The following is a 9,530-nucleotide window of genomic DNA, read 5'->3' as shown; positions in this document are numbered from 1 at the left end:
TCTCGTAGTGACCGTATAATCACCTCATCACGTATAAGCTGCAGCCTCGATGCTTGTTTTCTAGGGTTTGCACGCTTCACACACTCTCTCCAGTATATATATATACACGCTGGAGCCTCAGCGCTTGTAATTGCTCTCTTCACACTCTCTCGCCCTCTCCACTCTTCACACTCTCTCTCCCTCTCTAGATCTAAACAAGACTTCGTTGGCCTCTCTCTCCCCTCACTGCTGCTCAAAGAGCCGGCAGGATCCGTCTGCCGGGAAGGGAAGGAGGCTTAACGCTGTCCCGTCGGGGAGGGAGGGAATCCACTACCAGCGCAGCTGTTCACTTTCACCCAGCAGCGGCGCGAGAGGGCCTCCGACCCCTTCTTCTTCGCTGCCGTCCCATCGCCCACCGAACCACACCCCAAGAACCTTAACGTATAATTTACTTACTCCACATGCATTGCTCTAGCTGCATGTATACCATGAATCTAGGACGTGGTTCAAAGAGGAAAGGAGTGGGGGAAATTAGTGGGAAAAGTTATATATAGCATGAATCTAGGACGTGTTTCAAAGAGGAAAGGAAGGGGGAAAGTTGTATAGCATGAATCTAGGACGTGGTTCAAAGAGGAAAGGAATGGGGGAAAGTAGTGGGGAAAGTTGTATCACATAAATCTAGGATGTGGTTCAAAGAGGAAAGGAAGGGGCGAAAGTACTAGTACAGACTGGCTATCCATCACCTACATTGGTCGAAAAGGGAAAACAATGACAAACACAGTACACACATCTGTAACAAACTGATCTTTTGTTTTGGGGGGACAAGGCTGTAGAGTTTGAGTAGGACTAGATTTGTTGCGCTCACATAGGGAAAGGTGTCTAAAGATAAAAAACACTGGGACCAACACAAATATGCTCCTTGGTTTTTTGTTCTTTGTTGCAACAGACTGTGCATGACCACCGTACATAGGTAGATGCACATGGTGCTGGTGTGTCCATTGTCCCGTGCAACTCATTAGTTGTTCTTAATCTAAGGCCCTGTTTGGTTAAAAACTCCCTAGTCCCTACCTGCTTGGTTCCAGGGACTAAACATGGACTAGAGGTTATTAAATGACATGCTAAAAGACCATGTTACCCCTAGTAATGAACTAATAGAGACAAGGTGCGATGTGTGGCAGGGGCAACTGTTGGAAAAAGTCCCAAAAAGACTCCCTCGGGGTCTTCTTTCTTTATTCCCAAATGCCCACTTTTAGTCCCTAAAAGTCCCTCCTGTTTGGTTTAGATGGGACTGACACAGAGTTTTTTTAGTCCCTACACCAAAATGTCCCTGTAAGCAAACACCCTCTAATAACGGCGCTGGAAAATTGATGCAATGCCACAGTTATAAGCAAATTACATGTTTAATGAATTTTATTGTTAATATAATCTCTATGTTAATATTAATCAATGCCACCATTTGAGAAATGCTATTGTCTTGATTTCTTTCCCATTTAGATAAGGTCGATGCTTCTTTTTGTTGGCTTCTGTGTCATCCACCGTCATTGACCACTAGTTGTTTCCTTTGCACCTCTGTGTAAACAGGGTTATCTACATCACCTCGTTGCCATGTGACCTTTTGTTGCACTGCAGAAAACACTTTTGTTTTAAGAGTGTTTTGTGCAGTTCAGCCAAAATGTCACACCGACAACATTGCTTGATTGCTTGATCTTAGTGGAACTGCAGAAGAGGAGATCTTACTTCCTATCCGTGTTGGCAAATTTGGTTCAGATCTTCTTCTTGTGAGTTGTTTGAATTCCGCATCATGAGAAGTACTAGCCTTCTTTCACATGATTCTGAGTGTGCTTTCATATGTTGTGCTACTTGTACGATAATGTTGCTTGATTTTAGTGAACTGCACAAATGGAGACAAGACTTCCAATCTGTATGTGCACTGTAATATCCCATTGAGGTAAGATAAGGATATTTCACAACTGTTGGCCTGTATTTTGCCACTTCCATCAGAAAATTAAGTTTAGTACTATACTTGTGCTCCCTAATTGACATGCCAAATCTTACATTGAAGGTGAGGCTTGTCTGTTATTGAACCAAGTGATGAAGGGGAAGAACAAGTGGAAGAAAAACAAAAATCAACTCCTGGTGCTGTAATGAAGCACTCGAACTGGGATGACACAAGTAATGATATAGTTTTGCATCTTAATTTATTGCTATGGCTGGAACGAGCAATTGTTTTGCCACTGATTTGATGCCACTCTTAATGTAATACGCAATTATCTCTACTTGTGCAAACAAGGATCTTCCTTGAAGATACCATATATTTTAGTGGAACTGCACAAGAAGATGTTGGAAACATTAAACTAATCAAGGAGTATATAGTAAGCATGGCCACCACCGTAGATAGCAACAGATGGTTCCGGAGAAGTGCTTCATCTGTATGCTCTACACAATAAGCCTCCTGACAAAGGTTGGTACTCGCCCACTGATTTCATCCATATGATTTGAGCTTTGTCATCTCTATTGGTGTTGTGCTACTTTTTAGATACTATCATGAAAAAGTGGTATTGTCCTTGAGAAGTGCTTCATCTGAGCTGTTTTAAATATTTCCTTTCCTTTTTTTCCGAGCAAACAGGGATGCTAGCATTTAGTTGTCCTCTTGTCTTTGCACAACAGGATCATCTTCCTCTGAAGAAGAATATGGACTACGTGAAGTGACTAGTTCCAATTATGCCAGTATGAAGAAGCCCTGTCTATCTTCTCATCAGAAGGAGCAGTTGAAGGATGGTTACATTACTCCCCACAAGACCAAACCAACTTCAGCTCAGAAGGACTGACAAATCTCCATTTTTTTGCTGTGATGCGCGAGTACAATGTTGTTCTAGGATTCTTTCTGGTGAGTTCCATTTTCCTAAAAGTGTGGTCTACATGGACCATGTAGGTGCCTATTTAAACTGTCAATTCATAGTACAGTTTGCTTTATACTAATCACTTTTTTGTATTTGTGCAAACAGGGGTGCTCAGCTTGATTTCAATGGGAATTGCACAAAATGTTCATGAATACATCGAATCATTCATTTCCACCACAAGAAAGGAGGTGCCGATAAGTTCAAGGCGTTGCAACATATAAGGGCGAAATCATACAAGCTACGCACGAATTTGGTTGACTTTGGTGGAACTGCACAAAAAGAACAGCTGGTTTATTTAGCATGAGGTGCCATGTCAATGTCCGAACTGATGGCAAACCCTGCCCATTCCACAATCGTAGGCATTTGATATTTTGGAATGGGACAACCTTGTCAAATTTTGCTCACTAATTTTAGCAAGACATGCATTTGATATTTTCAAATGGGACGCCCTTTGCTGTCAGCAGCGTCGATCAAATTTTTCTTTATTCTTTAGTTGTGAAGTAAATATTGCCTCTGACATGTGAGTCGCTGAGATGCATAATCATCGATTGTTTTGAATGTTCTCTATGGACCCTGTGTGTTTGATTGCAATGTACAGAAATGCTAAAAAGCTGCTCAAACTCTTTGTACTCCTTCTATTTCTTTTTACTTCGCACATTATGAAAGTGCATACTTTTTTTTATAAGATTGGTCAAAGTAGAGATACTTTGACTGTAGACAAAACTTGTATGCAGACTAGAAAGGACCGGAGGGACTACATGTGAAACTGCTGCAAACGAGGTGATCACCCTGGGAATAATGCTAGTACGTATTGTTTTGCATGTTCATCCAATGCCAGTGATACAAGAATTCGAACTAATCGAAATAAATTCATTCATACACGGTCGGATTTCATGTAAACATGCCAGATTTCATTACATTTCATACATTCTTCAACTAAAAAGGGGTGCGCTGGAGGTATAATTAATTAACCGAAGCTACCCACCTGTGTCCCGCTGAGCCGAACAGAAGCTTGAGTGGCTTAACTGTAGGTGCAGTTGCGTAACTGACATGTGTCTTGTTGGGCCCACGTGTCAGTCAGCCAATTGCACCAGCAGTTAAGTAGAAGTAGCGTTCTTCTCCAACACAGCTCTCCGACTCAACATCGCCGCCAAGAAGCTAACCGGCCGTCAATGGTCAACCCGCCTAGCTTGGCTTCAATCGGAGGGTAGCAGCGGTGGCCTTACTTGGACCCGAGCGGCGGCAACCTACCGTGTTCTACTCTTCCTTCTTTTTTGTGTGGCGCGGCCTCGTTGGTGGCGGGGCGGGGCCTCGGCGGAGCCGGCGATGTCCTCTGTCTCGTTGCTGGTGGGCGGCGCCTCGGCGGAGCGGTGGAAATCCTCCCCCTCGTTGTCGACAGGGTGGGGCATCACTTGAGCCGGCGATGTCCTCTGCCTCGTTGTTGGCGGGGCGGGGCCTCGGCGGAGCCGGTGGTGTCCTCTGCCTGTTGTTGGCGCTACGGGGCCTCGGCGGAGAAGGGCCTCATTGACGCCAGCCGAGCGGGCACTTGTTGGAGCCGGCATTGTCCTCTGCCTCGTCCTCGGTCTCGCCAAACAATGCCTCGCCCGCTTCATCGCCCTCTTTGTAGGCGGCCGCAACCTCCGCCACCCGCATGCGGTACCGCCAGCGCTCGAGGCGGCCCTCGCGGGCGGAGCGGTATGAGTCGAGCAGCGCCTCCTGCTCCGCCCGCTCCGCGGCGATCTGCTCCTCCGCCTGCAGGTGCTCCTGGAGGAGATGGTGGTTGTAGGCGGCGTCGGCCTGCGCCTCCCGGAACTGCTCCTCACGCATCTGCCTCACCGTGTTCATATATTGGGCATGGGCCTCGCCGATGGTCATGGTGCAATGCACCGGCGAGGATGGCGTGGAGGAGGGGGTTGGCGCCAGATTGTCGACTACCATGTTCTCCATTTGGTCGTCGTCGTCCTCCGGCTGCCTGCCGGCTAGCCGGTCGGCAGCAATGGCTGCCATCTCCTTGTGGTCCGTCGTCCGCCTGTCTCGAAGAGCGCTGGAGCGCGAGGAAGCCATGGTGGGCAGTAGTGGTGTGGACAGGAGAAAGGGAACAGATGCGGATGACTGTGGCTATGGCCGGTGCAGCAGTTTATATAGCAATGGTGGGCGGCGGAGGGATGGGCGTGTGGCACCGGAGTAGCTGCCTCGGCAACCGCATATCATTAATGTGGGCGGTAGATGGAAGGACGGACGACACTTGTGTCGTTTGAAGGCGGAGCAATCGCCTGCACCGGGAAGCGGGGCGGGCGGCGCTGACTGTTTCGGGCGGAAAGGGCGCGCAGGCGAGGAGATGACTTTACTTGGAGAGGATGACAATGGGGACCCACCAAGGCCATAGCCTCACGTACGCAAGTGCCTCCTTATTATATATATATATATATATATATATAACTATAATTTTTTTTGCTTCCTCCTGGTTTCCTGACATCACGGTCCCACACCATTGTCAACCTATGTAGTCAATAAATGAGAGAATTGCACAAGAAGCTGCCGATAGCTGGGACCAAGCAGCTTGAGCAGTATTTGTGTTTTTGAGGTGTGAGCACTGCAGAGTTTTTCGATGTTTAGCCCAGATATTAATTTTTCTCCTCTGAACAACAACGAAAACATCGCTGCAGGTATTAACTGGGTGGGCTGTGGCCCGTCTAGCCCAGGCCAGATATCCAGCCCAGATATTAATTTTTTTCAAGCTGAAAATGGCTAGCCCAGCTATACTTTTTGTAGGAATACCCAGGCAAGGTCAAGTTGTTATTCTCCGCCCCGCTGGGCTGCAAATCTTTCCTAGGAGGGATGCATTAGGCTTAACAAGAAAATGGGCTTTAAGAAATAATAAATGGGATGTAATTATAAAAACTGGGCAGTAACTATAAAAAAATGCACCAAACAATTAATTTCTTTATAAATATTATTTTTTGGATATTGAAAATTTTAATTTCATTAATTGTTGCAGCACAATGTTTCGCTGGATTTTTACGTAATATAAATTTATATTGAAATTGTATTTAATTTGACTAGAAATTTCGGGATAAAAATATTTCGGACCCATCAAAATGTGGGAAGTTTTATTGAATTCTGTTTTGAATGGTTGGTTGAAATGGGCTGTACTTTTAACAAAGTGTAAATGGGTTGTAGTAAATTCCATTAGAATTCAAAAATGGGCTGCACATTCTTACAAATCTCAAATGGGCTATAAGTTCTCTGCCACACACTTGTGGCCTTAGTAAGTTGACGCATCCCCTAAAAAAAGAGAGTTGACGCATATGCAAGGCTTTGTCAACTTATAGTCAACACACGATTCTAGCAGCAGTGGCCGTTGGGTGTCCATCCAACGGATACCATGCTTCTTCTTTAATCTCGGATATTCTAGCTTCACCCGCCCAAAAAATGATTCCTCCCCCTGACATCTGGGGCGCACCATTTTGGAAGCTAACCCGTGGGCCTACTAAGTTGACGTCTACCAAGGGCTTTGTCAACTTAGTCAATATAAACGATTCTAGCTGCAGCGACCGTACGATGTCCATCCAACGACCGTCGTGCTTATTCAACCTCTGGTCTTCTTGCTCCAGCCACCCAAAGCAGCACCGGTCGTGCCGCCTGCTCCTGCCTCCCGTGGCCGGCTGTGCTGCCGCGGAGGCCTCACCACCCCCTACTACTCCCACCGCTGGCCAGGCCATCCCTCCACTCACCCACACCCCATGTTATTCTGCGGTGACAGCAGCCTCACACCGCAGCCGAACCAGTGAACCCTCGTACTCCTCTCCGCGTGGGCATCCACTTCTGCGTCTTCCTCGTCTCCACGACGTCCCCTTCCTAGGCCTCGCCGTCGTCCACTGCCGTGGTGCTCTCAGCGCGATGTGGTCAACGTGGTCAAGGAACGACTTCCATCGGACGTGGACTGTACGTGGAGAGGCTGACAGCTGGGTCCACGGCCGCAGCAAGGAAGTGCCTCCTTATTATGCAGAAAATAATGGTTCCTCCATCTGACAGCTGGGACCCACCGGACGGGCCACTGTATTTTGCAAAAAAACATTTCCCCCTGACTACTGGGACCCACCAGCTACATCTTCGCACGCAAGGTAGTGCGTCCGGGCAAAAAAAACGATTCACCCCCCTAACTGCTGGGACCCACCAGTTACACCTTCGCACACAAGGAAGTGCGTCCGGGCAAAAAAAATGATTCGCCCCCCTGATTGTTGGGACCCACCAGCTACATCTTCGCACGCAAGGAAGTGCGTCCGAAAACAAAACGATTCGCCCCCTGACTGCTGGGACCCACGAGCTACATCTTCGCACGCAAGGAAGTGCCTGACAGTTGGGACCCACCTGGTCGAAGCGTACCTAGCGTTGTCATTCTGGTCGCGAACGTGTACGCACATACTAGTGGATGTAGAGGCGCGCACGTGTCGTAGTAGAGGCGCGCACGTGTCGTAGTAGAGGCGCGCATGTAGCATATACACGTACGTACAACGGCCAGGGTGCAAGAAAGAAAATACGGCCACGCACGTACATACGGGCAGGGTGTCGAACTCCTACTCGCGCATACATACGGCCAGGGCTCGTTTACATGGCTGGGTCGGAACAGAGAAACCGCGTCGTCGTCGTGTTCATGGGGAGGCAACGAAAGGGGAGGCAACGGAATGCGTGGGAACCAACCGACTTGGACGGAACAGGCGATGGAAATGAGGCCTGGCATACCGCAGAACGGAGGAAACAACCTTGGCTTCGACCGGCCATGTTCGAAACAGGATCCTGTTCATCGGGAGGGGTCTGGCGTACCGCAAAACGAAGGAAACAGACCTCCTACGGTCGAAACGGGGGTCCTGTTGATCGGGAGGGGTGTGGCGTACCGCAAAACGGACAAAACGGACTTGTGTTGGAGCGCTACGGTCGAAACGGGGGTCCTGTTCATTGGGAGGGGTGTGGCATACCGCAAAACGAGACTCCACGGGATACTGTTCATTTCCACCGTCTACCTCCTCCAGCCTCCATGGGCTACCGTCGACCTCCTCCAGCCTCCACGGTCTCCTGTTCATCCAGCCTCCAGTGCGTGCTACTCCACCGGCTACTGTTCAACCACCCCTCCACGGACACCTCTTCACCGTCTATTGTTCATCCAGCCCTCCATGGGGTCGTCCTGTTCATCCAGAGGCAATGCCACGGGGTCCTGCATCCACCCCCACCTCTCACTGTTCATCCACCCCCCGCAACGCTCACTGTTCATCCCAGAGGCAGCATCGATCGGCTTCAGTTAGCAGCAGTAGCGATGGAATCGCTCGATCGGGTTCAGTTAACAGCCATTGATCGATCGCTCGGGTTCAGTAACGCATAGCCTGCAGTGCAATCACTCGGGTTCAGTTAGAGCCCAACGCCTTGCTCGGGTTCAGTTAGAGCCAATGCCTCGCACACACGCGCGTACGTGTACAAGAGAAACGCGCATCGCTCGGCCCCCGACCACCCACCGTTATTGGGAACTCCTCGAAATTTTCCTTGCCCTCGCTTCTACCACGGTTTTTTCTGTCATGGACGGCCCAATGAATGTCATGCAGCTGCGTCTCTGGCCCGCCCAGGACGAAAAGCCCATTTTCTGTCATGATTTTTTGTCACAGAAGTAGGAGCCCACCACATCTATGATGATACCGGGTTTTGTCACAATTATTGTCATAGAAATGTCATAAGTATGACAGAAAAAATTTGTTCGGCCCAAAATGTCACGGATGTGTCTTTTTTTGTAGTAGTTGGGGACACAAGAGACTCTTTGTTATTTGGTTGCAGGCTTGCTTGAGAGAGACCATCTTCATCCTACGCCTCCCATGGATTGATAAACTTTAGGTCATCCACTTGAGGGAAATTTGCTACTATCCTACAAACCTCTGCACTTGGAGGCCCAACAACGTCTACAAAAAGAAGGTTGCATAGTAGACATCACATACCCTTGTAGACCGAAAGCGTTAGCGTCATAACGCGGTTGATGTAGTCGTACTTTTCATGATCGAATCTGATCTAGTGCCGAACAGACGGCACCTCAGAGTTTAGCATACGTACGGCTCGGTGGCGTCCTCTCCTTCTTGATCCAGCAAATGAGGGAGAGGAGGTAGATGAGATTTGAACCAACATGGCGGCATGGTGGTAGTGGTGGCAGCGGAATTCTGGCAGGGCTTCACCAAGCGCTCATAGGACATGAAGAAGGAGTAATGGGAGGGAGACAGGGCAAGCGTGGAAGGGTGGCTGCCCCCAACACTTCCCCACCTTTATATAGACATGGAGTGGGGCTGGTGGCTTGCCCTCCAAGCCCCTAGAGTCAATAACCAAGGGGGAGGAAGGAAATCTCTACTTTCTTTCCGCACTGATCGCTATGCCCCTTTTTAGGGATCCTAATCTTATCCCTTCGGGATATGGTACTTATTCCTTTTGAGGGGGATCTTGGTGCACCTAGACCAGGGGTGGGGCCTTTCCCCACTAGCCATGTTCATATGTGTCCCCTCTTGCAGGTGGGCCCCACTCCAGAACCTTGCCGGTACAATATCGAAAAAACCCGAATATTTTCCAGACCATTCTAGAGCTTAATGTACCGGATCCCATCCGGAACTTCAAACAACCTTCAGA

This window comes from Triticum aestivum, chromosome 2B (assembly GCF_018294505.1).
Source record: "Triticum aestivum cultivar Chinese Spring chromosome 2B, IWGSC CS RefSeq v2.1, whole genome shotgun sequence".
In the NCBI taxonomy this organism is placed as follows: Eukaryota; Viridiplantae; Streptophyta; class Magnoliopsida; order Poales; family Poaceae; genus Triticum; species Triticum aestivum.
The sequence above is the reverse complement of the archived record's forward strand: the minus strand, read 5'-3'. Positions refer to the sequence as shown.